The following is a 16373-nucleotide window of genomic DNA, read 5'->3' as shown; positions in this document are numbered from 1 at the left end:
TGCAGCGTATTTGCCAATGCAGCACACTCAATGAAATTTGATTTATTTATTTGTTTGTTTACTTTCCTCTGTTCGGCCGTATTCTGTAGTTTACGATGCCACACCCTGCTCCTCCCCTGCCCCGCCTCACCACCCCACAGCACTCCCTCCACGAGGTGCTACTGCAGCAAGGTAAGCTGATGTCCTCAAGGGCTGAAAGTAAATGACTGAATCTGTAGGTAGGGAAATCTTGAGAGTCTTAGTCTGTGCTCAGAGGAAGCAGTAAATTTAATATCATAGTAATGTAAGAAAATATATGAGTATTGAAGCAAGCATTGATACTACTGGAGCGAATGTCTGGTTATGTTCATCCTCAAGTTTGGCTCACAGAATAAATTATAAAAGTAAAGTAGGATCAATTTGGATGTATCTGGTTTGGCATGGTACATACAAGATGGAGGGCAAGTGCAGCTTCCTCAGACAGTGATGTGTGGCCGATGGTGAATGTGCTTACTTTAGAAATGCATTGATGGCTTGTCAGTGAAAGGACAGCAATGAACTTAGAATTGGACTCCCCAAAGAACTACCCTTTGGTAGATGGTAGGGGTAAGAGGTGGAAATGCAGATTCTGTTGTACAAGGTTAAAGGGCCCTTTAGGTGAGGCCAAATATTTTGTTTTCCTTTATCACTCCTTCAGTTGGGCTGATGTTGAAGTGGCATACCTCTTATGTGTCTCTGTTGTGGGTGTTCCTGCGTGGAGATTACCATGCTGTCAGGGGCATCACTACACAAAGGCGGTATCCACCTGGAGTAACTGCTGGTAAAAACAGCTTGTCTATCAGCGAGCCAGAAGGAGTGGAGTGCCACAACTTGGGACCAATAGAAGGGGCAGAGAGGGGTGGTGGAAGGGCGAGAGCGTGGGAGGGGAGCTGTTATCAACTAGGGGTCAAGCCCCTCGATATAATCCTATAATACTGAGTTTGCCTCCCAATACTTGCCCATAAGTTATCATACTGTCCCATTAGCTCTGCACTTATGCTGCGTGTCCTATTCAGATGCTTGTCACATATTGATGGTTAAGAAGGAGGACTGAGAAGGGCCTCTGCAAAAGCTTTTTATCAGACACTGCATTGTCGTAAACTTTAAACACCCAATCATTGTCTACAATCACCTTCACAATTGCATGCATCAATAACTTCTTAGATCTAACATTTCCCTTTTACTCCTGGGTTTCTTTTACCACCACCTGAGGGATAGATGCAGGATTGCTCTCCATGTCCCATTTGTAGGTCAGCCAAGTTGTACATGGGGAATTAGTGTTAGCCATCAGGATCCCCCTACTCCATCAGAATCTTTTTCTCCTCTTACTCAGATTGATTGACTCTCACATGATCGGCCGGCTCATAGTAGAAATGGGATACCACACCCAGACAGCCACACCCATAGCCCTACCCCAGGCATAAACAGCCCTGAGCTTTCAGATAATGAGTTAGGATCCACACTCAACAACTTGGCCTCATGTTTAACATATGCATAAGTCACACATCCTTGCCTACTCACAGACTCAAGTGCCCTCATACTGATGCCATAGGCAACCCATCTCAGCAACTCACCACTCCGCCCACACAAACAGCCATACTGAGTTGGTATATTGCAGGGATTAGGGGCAAACCAAGTGACCTTGACTGGGGTGCTTTCAGAAATGGCTATGAAATTTGTCAATTTCAGGAGACATGGGCATTTTAATAGGGATGGGAACAATAGGTATAGTATTCCAGCTATTAAATCTAGCGCTGGACGCCTCTCTGGTGGCGTATTAGCTCTGATCCCGTCTACTCTATCCTTCTCTGGCATGACTCTCCACGTGGGCTCCCCAGATGTCCAAGGGCTAATTTTTTTCTGCCCAAATTCCCAATCTCTCTTCATAATTAACATTAACAACAGGAGTTGCAGCCACAAGCATGAATCAAAAACCCTACAATTACTGGATTGAGTACCAATTGACCTTTCTAGCACCCATCTTGTTGGCCGATGACTTGTCAAGTGTTGAGGCCCAAACTTGGGGTATTCTGAATCTTGATCGCCCTATTACAAGGAGTCTTTCTAGAGCAGCACTCAAGGTCATGGAACTCACACTAACACATGGAATTCGGGCCTGCAATGGGGGATCTCCCTCTGATAAAACACATTCAGATGAGGGCTGTGCTATAGTGACTGTTTTTTCTTTGTCTGGATGTAAGTCTATGGAGCAAACTGGAAGACATTGTGGTGAGGCGAACGACCACAACACCTTGACACTTACATTGAAAGAATCAATGCACCTCCTGCATCTGGTGGATGCAGAATATGTCTAGACCCAGCTTGTAGCCACAAATAACAGGAGAAATGGGAAATAGAAAACAGTGGGCTCTTTGCCCGAGTGAGTCAACGTACAATATTTAATCACTTTTCTCATATGGGTCGCATCTACACAAACTGGTGGAAAAACGAATTATTCTAGCCTAGCACAACATGGTATTGTCTGAATTACCGGACCTCTTTACCAAGGAAAGCCTGGGGCGCCACAAACCAATGGCTCAAAGGGGGTGGTGTAATGACTCCTGTAAAAAGGCAAAGGCTAACCAGTTGAAAGCTGTGAAAGGTGGGCCATGCAAGCCATCATGCAAAGTAGGGTTATTTACCGGTCCACTCTAAGGAAAGCCAAATTAATTTGAGAAGATGGTATTTGGTCTGATCTCTTGGACGCTGCTACAGCCAATGGCTAGAATAAATTCTGGTTCCTGGTTAGCTCGGGTGATGGTAGACTAGGTAAACCCTCAGTAACATGGGTTGTAGACTTTGGGATATTGTATTCTTCATCCAATGCCACTGAGTCACCCCTCGGGTCTGAGTGCCACTCTCTTTGAATGGATCCTAACTTTCTCCGAGTAGATGTCTCTCTAGAAACAATGAGCATGCTGTAGTCTCATTTAAACTTGGAAAAGTTACAGGCCTTCACATAATTCCTACAGATGTTTTCAAATTGGATATTGAGGTCTGGGCACAGTATATCAATGTGATGTCAAATGTCATCTCGTTGGAAGGGGCAATTCCATCATCATGGAGGGGTGCAGAGATTATACCTACATATAAAAAGGGGGATCGCAGTATCCCCTCCAACTACCGTACAATTAGTTTGATAGATAACATGCAAAAGATTTTCTACAAGCAGGTTCTTGAGCTGTTGTTTGATTGGTGTGAGGAAAATCAAATCCTTCAGGCTTTCAAAGGTTTCAAGCACAGGACTAGTGCAGTGTTCCTCTTTCTCCTTGTAATTGGAAGATGGTGGACCTGGCCAAGGGCAAGCTTTTTGTGGCATTCGATCTCTATGCCGCCTTTTATTTTGTGCCCAGAGAGAAATTGTGGGAGGTGCTCCATGGAATGGGGATCTTCCAAAACTTTTTGCATCTAATTCATCTATTCCACGAAGGGAATTGCACCAAAATTAGGTGCAGTATGAACAGTATTAATGGAGGTTTTCCTGGTAGACCCAAAAGTGCACAAGTAATTTATCCTTGCACAAACCCTCTGCCTTTTGTATACAAATATATATTTACTTTCTATTGAATTGTGTGAACAATTCTCCATCCCTAGGGGCCGGGGAAAAAATCTCTGCTCGCCTTTTTAGAGACAACACTCTCTTGTTGTCTGAAACTAAGAGAAGCAAAACTTGATTGACTGATTGAATCAGTTCTGTGGAGATTTTGGTCTGGAAATCAACATGTCCAAAACCAAATACATGACCTAACTGAAGGGAGGCAGGATGGGAGGGGTCTTTAAGGTGGGATCAGAAACATTGGAAAGAGTGTGGGAGTTTGAATATCTGGGTATCAAGGAAGCAGAAACTGAATACTGGGGCCAGCAGATCCTATGAAGCTCGATCTTAGTTGAGCACAGAGCTGTGGCCATACATACATTTGTCAAAAAGCCATTGGACTCCCACACTTCCAGCAGTTTAAATCTATAAGCCCCAAGCTAGGGGGCAGCACTTAATTGTGTGGAACTATGATGCCACGCTTATCAGCCTGGGGAAGAGGACGCGACTCCTCCCACTGTGCATGGACCTTGGTATCCCCGAAATAGCAACGTTGACAGAGCTAAGAACGCTGCTGTATTGGATTTGCATATGGAGCATCTATGAACCATCCCATCTCAGAGAGAACCTGCAGGATGTTATAAATGCCAATTCTGCGGGTAAAATTAAATGGCTGGGATCGATTTAAAGTGCATGGATGAGCTGGTGCTAGAAAAAATTCTGGAAAGAGCCTTGAACTATCTACACGGTGACTTACTCAAAATTATAAATTGGTCAAAGAGGAAGCCATAAGTCGCAGAGTACCGAAACTCTGCAGGTAATCTAACAAGTAGCTTTTTACAGCATAAATCTGTAAACAAATCTGATGAGTTCTTCGATTTCATCCATCCGGTACACGCACGTTCGGTGCACTTCCAGTTTAGGTATGGGACACTTCCAGCAGCAGCTTTCACCATCCACTGGGTGAATATGAAGCAGGGGTCTAACAATTATCTTTATGGTAAAAATGCACCCAAACCAATGAACACTTGCTGTTTTTCTGCCAACTTTTTGTTAAACCCAGAAGCAAATAGATAGTCACCCTGTGCAGGTCCCTAAGTCTATAAGAGTGAGTGCATGCCTACAGAATGTGTAAAAGTAATACCTCCTCGATTGTGGTGGTGGCAGTTTTTAGATTATTTTACATAGCATGGTCACTAAGACAAAAATGATCTGCTGCTGTTTAAAGACAACTCCTGCAGCGAGCATTGAGAACTACCCAATAAACGGTTGCACTGAAACTCTTACAATAAGACTCAGAACCATTTGAGGAACTTTTTGCTCTGGATTTTTTTTAATGATATTTAACTTTGATTTACACTGTTTTAATCTTGTAAACTGTTTTGTTTTTCTTTCTTTTAAAAATGTTCTTGATTTTAATGTACTTTTTGGTGATTAAACAAATGTTCAGAACTGTCAAAACATTATACGAATGATCCTACCTTTAGCATAAATATTGTTCGGGTGGAAAATACAGCTGAAGGTTTTATCGGCATTGCCTTGTCAATTGACAACTGGAACATTCCAAAAACATCTTCTTGCAAACCCTTGATACAAACCTATGTCTAATTTAATTATTACAGGCAATTTGTGTTCCACCTAGTCACAAGTAATAAAGAAATTATGTAGCTGATCAACTGTACTAACTTATTACAAATGAGTTCTGACATCTCAATGCATGCTGCTAATAACCAGTTTCCACGGTGAAAGGCAGAACAGTGAGCATCATTAAAACTGCAGTTTAAAGAACTATCACAAAATGAGGCTTTTCCTTCTTCTCCTCTATTTTTTTTAGATGAACAGTTACATACAGAAAAGAAATGTTGAAAGGTAGAATATATATTTTTTTGTTTTTTAAAATATGGCTAGTATTAAATGATTGTGATATCTTTTTTCAACAAATATTGAACTGCTTTTTAGGTGTTTTTAATTTGCACTACAGATTCTATGTGTATTCACCCTGTTTGCAAATATGGAATCCCTTTCATATGAAAGTCAACACACCAAGGATTTAAATGGTTTCTGCAAAAGGTGATGCTATGATCAAGCATCACAACGAATAAAGTACAACACCTGTTGTACATTCCAAGAATATTGCAAGTTACCTTTGAAATCCATAACCTTATAAAACAATTCTGCCTTCAGCCTCGTTCCCTTATATGACCACGGAACTCCTTGGTGACTTACAATATCCATATAATGTATGTCAGTGGGTATATTATTCCATAAATATTTCACCGGCATTGCCAGAGCATTGACAGAGCTAGTAATTTGGAAAAAACTCAATATATTATTTGATGTCATTCAGAAGCCTGTTTTCAATTTGCATGGTGCTGGAGCCACAGTAAATATACCCTATTACAGTGGGTTTACAAGCAACACCCCATAGAATGCGGAATTACAGTATAGGACCAATTTGCCTGGTCATAAAACCAAACAAAATGTACAATTTAATGGGGTTTTAGCAGTGCTTAATTTGTGACGGTGCTTTCCGGTGCTTAGCACCGGCACATTTTTATCAGAGCCGGGTCTACACTGCCAACTTACATCACTGCAGTCTGCACGTTTGTCATGTCAAAGTAAAAATTAAATTTAATTCCCTGTTTACTGCATGCAGACAGTTTTGTTCAACACTCTTGTATAGTTTGAGACAGTCTCCAGTCCTTCAGTGAAGAAGGTGCAGTGAGCCCTATAAATAAATCCATTTAACATTTGCTTTCAATTTCCGTGTTGTCGGTGGGCGGGCCACTAAATTGGGCAGCAGTTGGTTCTATGGTGGTGGTGGGGGGCCACGGCGAGCTGCGTGTCCCGTGCTTAACAGTTACATCTACTTTGTTCACCATGGGCCTCAGGACAGGTTCTCTCTTTGCTGCTTTGGCACACCTTTTTGACAGTTCGGCCTTTTTCACCATGGCTATCACCTCCTTAAGTGTGGCGTCTCCATTCACCCATAATTTGTCCTGGACAGTCTTATTGGTGGTGTGCATGACTATCTGGTCCTTTATGAATTTGTAAGGCAAGATGCCGAATTTACACGTTATCGCCAGCTTTCTTAGCTCCTGGTGTGGCAACGTAGTCGTCTATCGATTCGCCAGCTTCCTGTTTTCTCTGCTGGAAATTGTATCTATCAATGGATGTGCACACTGCTGGTCGATAGTGGTTTTTCAGATCTTCATTGCGTGTCTGAATACGTCGTCATCTGCGGCTTGCCTGGGTGAGGGCACAAGATTCTGGAATACCCTAATCCCTTCCGGGCCTAAGTTGTGCAGAAGTATCCTCTTCTTCCTTGTACTGGGGAAGGCTTCTCCGTTCTCGTCTTCCAGAGCTTCTATGTAGATCATGAAGTACTCTCTCCAGTCCTCCCATTTCATCAGAGGCTCTCCTGGTTTAGGCAAGAAAGGGGGTGGCGTCGTAAGTGACGATGCCTGTGCACTTATTTCGGTGTGTCTTACTGGTTCTGCCCCCGGACCACTTGGGCTGCCCGGCACGTGTGTTCCCTCTCCATGCGCTTGGTTCGGCTGGGTTCCTTCTGCGCCCCCTTCTCCGCTACTCACTGACTCCGCCAGGGCCTCAATCTTGTGTGGGTGCTTCTCCTGGATTGGCCTCCCTTGTGCTGCAGGGTTCATGGTAGGGTCAAATCCTGATTCCCCGGTCAAGTCTCCTTCTGTCCCCTGTACCTGGTTCAGATATGTTCCTTCTGCTGCTCTACTACGTGGCCCTGTGCCTCTGCCACGCTCTCCTGCTGCTTCCCGTGTGTTGGTTCCTCCTTGCCCCTTCTGTACACTCGTGGTGGTCCTCTAGCGTCTGTGTGCTCCACTCCTTCCTGTGCTGTGTTCTTTTCTTCAGGGTATTCTTTTTTTTTTTTCTTTATTTCCTCTTCCTTTGGCCTCCCGGCCTCGTCGCCACTGTAATGCTGCACTTTTCTATATATGAAACACTCGTTGGACCATAGGTGTGGAACATGTATTTATTATCGTACAAATGGTCAGCAGGAGAGCGCCGGGAGTCCGGTGTTCTCCAGAGTTTTCGCCCGCTGCGAGTCCCAAAATGGCCGCCACGCGCGCTATGTCATGACGTAGTGCGCATCAACTAGAGCGCGACTCTACAAAAGCATGTAAAAGTATATTACACTTCCTCTTAGAAACATGATTATGCAGATGAGGAGGCCAAAGTTCACACAGGAGAGGCTGACCTTTGCAAACGGGGAGGGAGCACCCTTTCAAGGGCTCCCTTTTCAATGTGTCACATTTGTTAGAAAATGCTAATGTCATCATGCAAGAAGGGTCTAGAGAAACATGCCCTTATGAGAAGATGCAGTGATTACATTCTTTCCCTGCTCATTTCACTTCCTAAAATTCAGGGGGAAAAAGACACAACTGTTACCATAGCACTGTTTTAGTTTAGAGTTCTAGAAAAGACAGGGTCAGCTGCTGTGCTGCTTAAGCAGGCTGTGTGCCTCTGACCTTTATATGTTTTTGGATCTTTGTGGGAAAGTTTAGGATTTTAAAACTCAGGGCAAATATATGTTAACTTAACAGTATTTTGCTACTGTTTATGATTGACTACTTTTAAAGCACACAAAATCAACACAGTGAAAAAAGATATATGAATCAAATACACTAATTAAGTTCAAAAAGGGTATTGTTATGCAAATGACATTTTTGTCCTGACTGCCCATGTGCCCTGCCAGCCTTGCATGCCCGACCTGCATTCCTGTGGTCCTGGGTTTCTGACTTTTGTCATGACATACACTAATCCCATGTGTTTAAATTGTAACAATCTTTTGACAATAATAAGTTCTGGACCTAGTCCAGAACCAGGATGGGTGCACCAAGCATACTGTCCCTATCGTGGGTTTACTGGTTTCATGCCTCGAGCTAGTGCGGAAATGCCAGCATACCATGATTGGTGAATTACAGTGGCAGGCTTGTACTTGTGAGGTGTGAATACACACTTGAAACTCAGTTGTGTGAAGTACTGCTGCTCACGATGACTCTGGAGTCCTGAACACAACATTATATGTATTGTGCATGTTTGTATATGTGTGTGGGTTGTTGTGCATCTGTTGCGTTCAATGTTATGGGATGCCATGCACAAGTGATAAAGGCCCACAAGTTAGGGTGCCCAGAGCAGCAAGACGCGCATATGTTATTTATGGCCCTCGAGCGCCCTACTGGGTGTATTTCAATTCGCGCTCCCGCCGTCCCGATGCCTTAAAAGTATACACCTCAACTCGATCAGACCACTGAAGTGCGTTATGTCACTAAAAAATAAAAAAAAACAGGCCAGCCTGTAGGCTCAACATTAACCCTTTCCATGCTCATGACGAGCTCAGCTCGTCATGAGGCACAGTGGAGCTGTGCTGATGACGAGCTGAGCTCGTCATGAAATGATGTAAATCTGAAACCTTCAGCACCGGAGGGGAAATTGTGCAGCAGCGATGTGGTTAACATAAAGCAATGATAGACGGATAAGCTCAAATATGAACAATACGTCTGCAGGATAAGTTAACTAAGAGACTCTCATGTCTCCTCTGTGTTCTGCTGGGGCAAGAAAGTGGAGCATAGATGAGAGACAAGGATTGTTAGGGCACATTATGTGTTCTGATTGTTTTTAACTGTGTTCGACTTCAATTCCTGGTAGTTCATGGGAAAGATAGTTTTCTGTTAAATGTTGAAGCTGCTGTAGGCAAAATAAAGTGAGAAAGACAAGCATAATCCTCGCCTCCAGTCCTGACATAAGATTGGATGGGAGCAGCTTTATGATGGTTTACATACACAGATAGAAACTGATATATATGATCTCAGCTCATAGTTAGTATTTGGAGCCCTCTCAGTCACTGAGATGCATGATGTGGAATGTGAAATGCCTTAGCAATCCTGATATGATCATTCTGGTTCTGACATACCTGGACAGGCATAGACATTACTCTCACTTCTTGTGAGTAATCCAGTGCTAGCCGTTTAAGTCCCCTAATGAACACAGAAAGTGATGACAGACTGCTTAAACAGCTCGTGCATGACATCATGGGAAAAGAAAGGCGAGAGAGCGGGAGACTCTGACCCTGTGCTCAGCAGTTCAGGAGTTGAGGAAATGGAGTGAGGCAGTTGTGAATGAAAGCCTGTGTTTCATTCATCCCATATGCCCATATGTACCTGCAAAGAGAAAGGACTGAAAGAACAGAGAGCTGGACAGGTTATTTTCGTCTCTTACGGCCTCAATCCTGAGTTGCAGAGATATATTCTACAGTACTAGAGAGTATTTCTGCCTTTTATAAGTGGCCTGGCTTCTGGTCATGTCATCAAGATCAAAAAATATTTGGCCAACCAACAAACTCACAAAGATTGTGCCTTGATTTGGTTGTGGAAAAAGGTAACTGGTGGACCAAAGTGTAGGGATGGTTGTCTGTGTGATACAGAACTACATTTGGAAATGCCAATTAAGGTCCATGTGCTTTTTACTATTCTGAATTTCTAATAAATGCACATATATTGCTCGAAGGGAGTAAGTTATAATAACAAGCCCAATTGGTGATCATCTTTATGTAATTGTTTCTCTAAAATTAATCACTTTAATGGAATACTCTACTATTTATGAACCAAACACCCTTCGGCCACTGGAAGTGACAAAGTGGGCTCATTCAAGTGTATTGCATGATTTTATTCAATTTTTCTGTTTAGAGTGTTTTCAGAAAATGTTATTTTATTTTGTCACATAAGATATGTAATAGTTGTTCTTCAAACTCATGATACAATTAGTCTCTGTTAAAAATGGAATACCCCGGTATTGTTCTTTCCCCAAATCGGCACATACAGCACTAGAATGTTTCAAGTGCCTCTTTCCAATGCTTTAGCTAATTTATTCCAAAATTGTGCTTTAAATGCACTTTTGATTTAATCTTTTTCAAAATGTTCAGAGGGCAGGGAAACCTCCTATCAAATCCTTACTTGCGGGAGGGCTCCCTTGCTCAAATTCAGATCGGGTATTACATCTGACTTTCAGCAGTGCCAGTTGAGGATGTCGGCAGAGCCAATAGAGTTTTTGGGTGGAGTCAGTAGAGAAAGTGGGTGGAGGCAGGGAGGTAGTGGGTTTGGCCTCCGGAAAAATGTGAGCACCTGGACCTTTACAAATTAAGGGTTTCACCACATACGTTTATAACAGTTGCTTTTAGAAGGTGTTACATTTGCATGCAGTGTCTTTGGGCGAGGAAAGCAAGTGTGGACAATAGCAGGGTAGATCATTGTTAGAAAAACAAACTAAGAATACGTATTGGATGCTGCTGCACCACGGCCATCTGTGATTTCTTTCAGACGGATTTGCCATGTATGGTTCCTTGCACAAGTTAAAACCCAAACATCTCCAAATTATTCAGAACAAAATTTAAATTGTAAACAATGCATTCATTTAATTCTGCGTATTTCATTAGGGTCATAATAGTAAATGGAGTTAGCAAATGCAAACAAATTGTATGCAGCAATAAGTGGCACGCAAAATTTTCTGTTGCACAAGTGGACGTGAACAACGAAGTAATGACCCGTACAACTGTAAATGCCATAGGCCAAAGACCTACCACTCCCTGTCTCAGAGGATGTGGGAAGCAGGGCACATTCTTTCATACTCTTTGGTGCTGCTCTGATATACAGCCTTACTGGTTGGCCCTGCAGGGTCTGATGGGGGAGGTCCTGGTGTACTGATTCCTGACTCTGCTAAAACATGCCTCTTACACATATGTGATAATTAGAGGATACACCAGCAGTGGCGGATTGGGAAAGCAAGCTCGACTGGTGCATGCTGGGAGAAAAAACGATATACTTAGGTAGAGGTTGCCCATGCAATGGTACAAAATTTGGTCCTCAAGCCAATCATTTAAGGGATGGGAGAGTAGCCCCTGTGGTATCTTAGGCCTGTAGGAAGGTGGATATCTGACTATGGTTACCCCCAAACGTTTTGCCTGGTGTTTAGCTGGTTTTTGACATAGTTGGCCTGTGGAAAAAGGTAGGGCCGATGACCTTTTTCAGAGTTGCCCGGCGTTAACCGCCTCTATACCCACTCAAGTTACCAAACAAAGAGGCAGGCGCTGGAGACTGGAAGGCAGGAAACAGAAGTTTTATTCCGACGGAGCAGAACACATCAAATCAGACAACAGGGTATCATCTTGAGGTGCTCTAACCGCATCTCTGAGGCCTGGCCTCTTATACACAAGTTTATTGCTTTATTGCGTAAAACACATCTCTGTCAATACTTTGATGTACGGAAAGACATCCTCGGAATCCCCGCTTCAGGCCCGTTCCCACACACATTTACAGTTGAAGTCCCCACCCCGGTCACAACAGGTGATGATTATCGCGCAGCTGGACATTCCTCCGATTCACGGAATGTATGTGGTTGATCGGATCTCATGGGGTGGGGGCTTTGATCAACTCGTGGATCCTTTGATGGGGGAAGCTTCCTACTGTATAGGGGGGCAATAAACAGTATCCGCAGGGCCAGGTGGCGGCCTGGGAACGAGTAAGACAAACGGGTACACAGGAAAGGGGGTTTTATCAAAGGACCCGGGATCATGAAAGGAATGAAGGGAGGTGTCGCGCTGGGAACAGGATGGGGTTCCGAGGCAGAGCTGTGCTGAAGAGGGGTTTATGACCCAAGGCATGTGAGAGCGGGGGCTGTCAGCGTGCGAGGGGATGCTTGTGAGGTCAGGAGAGAGAGAGAGAGACGCGCTGGCTATCGGCGATGGGCAGAGAGGCCATGGTACTCAAAATGGCTGCCGCTTACGCGCACAAATGGGCTCGAAAAGGGGGCAAGATGGCGCCGATAATGTTGACGCTGCAGTCTAGGTTTTAACAGTCCTCCCTTTTCAACATATCTAGCCAGCTTGCCTACTCAACGTCAATCTGCATTAAATTCCTAACCTCAGCATCATATAATGCTCCCATGCGTTCCTTTCCAAAGTCCACAGTCTTAGGGCAAATACAATTCGCACATAATGAACACAGAGGCGGTAGGCATTGAATTCCTAAGCATAACCCACATATTACGACTACAGGAATCAGGATAATGGTAAACAGTCTCCAGCCCCAGTTCTTAACAGTGCTCCAGAACCATCCACCAAGCGACCATTCTTCCTGCTCCTGGTGGACTTCTGAGGAGAGTCTGTGGAGGTGTTCGATGGCCTTGTACACTGAGGGTGAGTTGTGCGGTATATATGTACAGCAGCTGGACCCAATAATGCGGCATGCTCCACCACGGTCCGCTAGAACCACATCTAGAACAAGGCGGTTCTGGAGAGCCACCAGGCGGACCGCTTGAAGCTCGGCTGTGTTGTTAGTAAGGATACCAGCTGTGATGTTCATTGTTGTCTCGACTGCCTGAGTCAGATGTCGGATGGCACGGCTGTTTGCCATCGGGCCCCAGAGTGGAACAAGTCCCTTCATAGCATCGAGGAACTGTGCTCCTGTAGAGTCGGCTTGTTCAATGTCCTTGGCTCGTTTCTGTCTATGGTGATTCGCTGGAGCCACATAGGTCGGAGGAAGGATGAAGGAGATGAAACAAGTGCCCCCCCAGCCTTTGGGGAGCCAGGTGTAAGCCTTTGTGCCGCAAACAAAGTACATGTTTGGAGAGGATACAAAGGGAGGTGGATCGGTAGAGTCCAAAGTTCTGGTGAAACGGCAAGCACTGTGGCCTACCAGCTGTGTCCCAAGCCCTTCTATGCACATGTGGCCTGTGACGTTGATGACAGATAGAGCCACAGTCAGAGTGGCAGCTGTTCGTTTCCGTAGGTAGGAGAAGGTGGGTCTGGTTGGATTGTTGAACACCTGCATTTCAATTCGTTCTTTAGCAGGGATGTCCATGTGGATTGAGTCGTTGGAGGTCTGCGGGCAGGAGTGTGTCTTTGTTTTGTTTCGCCAGACCTCATGAAAGAAATGTGTCATGGTTTTGCTGGAGGTGGCATTGTCCTTATAGCTTTCTTGCAGGAGGATCAGCCAAGCAAGGCAGGAGCCGTGAACTGAGAAGGGTGAAGGGATGAAAGGTATCGAATGTCCAGTGGCGTGGGGTAGCAACCCACAGATCCAGCAGTTGGTGGCATTGGTGGCAAGATTGTGCTGGTGCAGCAGCTGCACAAAGGAGTTGTTCCAAAACTCCTTTCGCCTTTCTCTGAGCTGAGGTGAGAGCGAGATCAAATAATGTTCCTTCATGGTGGTAGGCTGTGCAGTGGTCAGGAATGTTTCATGAGCAGGTGCATTTTCTTCCACAATCCAGAGCGTGGTCATGAGGAGAAAGCAGAAAAGGATTGTGATGAAAAGTGCAATTGTCTTTGAACTATGGATTCTGTCTGTCTTTGGGTTTCTGTAGCGAATTTTTGGATGTCCGGTTGCTTCCATCGCCTTCTTATCGGGCGCTTCCATCACCTTCTTATCGGGCGCTTCCATCACCTTCTTATCGGGCGCTTCCATCACCTTCTTATCGGGCGCTTCCATCACCTTCAAGGGAGCTCGGTAGCTGGCAGAACCAAAGACCTTGTCTGGCTTTCTCTCCTGACAGCCCTTGTTGTGTTAGGCCACCGATCTGAGAATTATGACTTAGTCAATGGTCTGCTTAGCCGAAACTCTCTCCTTTCGACGCAGGTTATACCCTTCTTTGGATGGCACGGTAGGGTCAGGAATCTTTGCAAGTTCAAGGGTTTCTGTGTCCGGGTAGCAATTCAGCGATGGTCGGTCTTTGTTCAGGAGCTCTTCCTGGGAGGTCACGTCTTCGGTTGTCATCAGAGTCGGGAGAATCTTCTTACAATGGTGCGCATGCACCCAGGTCCGCTTTCCTTCCACTCGAAGAGCTGTTCGGGTGGCAAGTAGGACTTGCCAGGGGCCCGTCCACCGGGGTTCCAGACTCTTGGCGCGCTGGAAATTCTTTATGAGTATAAAATCCCCGGGTTGCAGGTTGTGTCCGGGACCCCTGGAAGCGTCAGGGATGGCATGCAGCACCTGTTGGTGAATGACAGACAGAGTTTCAGTCAACTTATACAAATAATCAGACATTAGGACGTACGGGACGTTATGAATGGAAGTCGGTTTTGGTGCAGACCAGACGCTCATGGGTCGGCCGAAAACAACCTCGTATGGTGTCAAGTGGTGTTTGGTGGGGGTGGAACGCATCGATAGCAATGCCAGTGGGAGGGCGTCTGGCCATTTTAGTCCTGTGGTAGCCACTATCTTGGCTAACTTTAGCTTTAGTGTGGCATTGTGTCGCTCAACAAGTCCAGCAGACTGGGGGTGGAAGACTGCGTGGAACTTCTGCTTGATACCCAGCCCTTTTAAGATGAGCTGGATGACTTCGGCTACAAAGTGGGGGCCATTGTCGCTCCATAAAATCCGACAAAGGCCGTAGCGAGGGAAGAATTCTTTTAACAGTACTTTTGCAGTGGCCATAGCAGCGTTATCACGGGTTGGGTATGCTTCCACCCATTTGCTAAATGCGCACACCACGACAAGTACGTATTTCAGGCCTTGGCATCTGTCTAGTTGGATGTAGTCCATCTGCAGGACTTCAAACGGGTGATTGGGGACCCCAAACCCTCCCCGGGGTACCACAGTTCCTTTCCCTGGGTTATGTTGCAGGCATATCAAGCATTGTTGGACCAGACGTTTTGCGGAGTCTGTGATATTGTCGTTGTGCCAAACTCTGGAGACAAGTTCAATCATGGGGGCTGATCCTATGTGAGCAGGGGAGTGTGCCATGGTCAGTATGGGAATCAGGTATGAGTCAGGTAGCAACCATTTGTTCGTGTCCTTTGTCCGCCAGCAGCCTTCATCGTCCTTCAGTCCCACCCGTGCCCATTCAGTCAATTCGTGTTGTGTGCTAGCCATTTGAATGTCCCTAATAGTGTCCCTAGCGTAGGTCCATTTCTCTGCTTGTGACCTGGCCACGTACATGCGTGTCGTCGTCCTATTTTCAGCTGTGGTTCGAGCAGTGATGTCGGCTAGTGCATTTCCCTGTCCAATAATGTCTGTCACTTTCTTGTGCGCCTGGCATTTGATGAACGCAAGTCTTTTGGGGAGAAGGACAGCTTCGATCAGGGCGGAGACTAGATCTCCATGTAAGATGGGAGTGCCGTGTGAGGTCAAGAATCCCCTTTCCTTCCAAAGGAGCCCAAAATGGTGAACCACCCCGAAGGCATACTGGCTGTCGGTGTAAATGTTTGCTGTGGTTCCTGCTGCTAGGATGCATGCTCGTGTCAGGGCAATCAGTTCCGCTGCCTGTGCAGATCGTTGTGTAATGAGGGCTGTCTCTACTACAGTTCGGGCCGTGGTGACTGCATAGGCAGCTGAAGTGGTGCCATCGGGGAGTTTGATGCAAGAGCCGTCCACCCACAGCTCTCCGTCAGGGTCAGGAAAAGCTGTGTCTCTGAGGTAAACTCTACTTCTAGTCTGTTCGTCCGTGAGGGTCACACAGTCATGTACAGGGGGCACGCTGGGATCGTTTTCCGGTAGGGGTAACAGAGTTGCTGGGGTCAGTGTGGTGCATCTTTTCAGGGTGATGTGGGGTGCGAGCAGAGTCAGTTCGTATCCAGTCAGTCGTGCACTCGTCAGGTGTTGCGTCTTGGTTTGGTTCAGGAGGGTGTCAACTGCATGGGGTACTAATACAGTGAGAGAATTCGAGAGCAGGATCCCCTCATTCTGTCGGATAGAGATAGCAGCGGCAGCTACAGCTCGAAGGCAGGCAGGCAAGGCTCTGGCTACGGGGTCAAGAGTGGCAGAGAAGTAAGCGCACGGTCTTTGCTTTGGGCCAA

Source organism: Lissotriton vulgaris, chromosome 6, assembly GCF_964263255.1.
Source record: "Lissotriton vulgaris chromosome 6, aLisVul1.2, whole genome shotgun sequence".
Classification (NCBI taxonomy): Eukaryota; Metazoa; Chordata; class Amphibia; order Caudata; family Salamandridae; genus Lissotriton; species Lissotriton vulgaris.
This window is presented reverse-complemented; position numbering follows the sequence as displayed.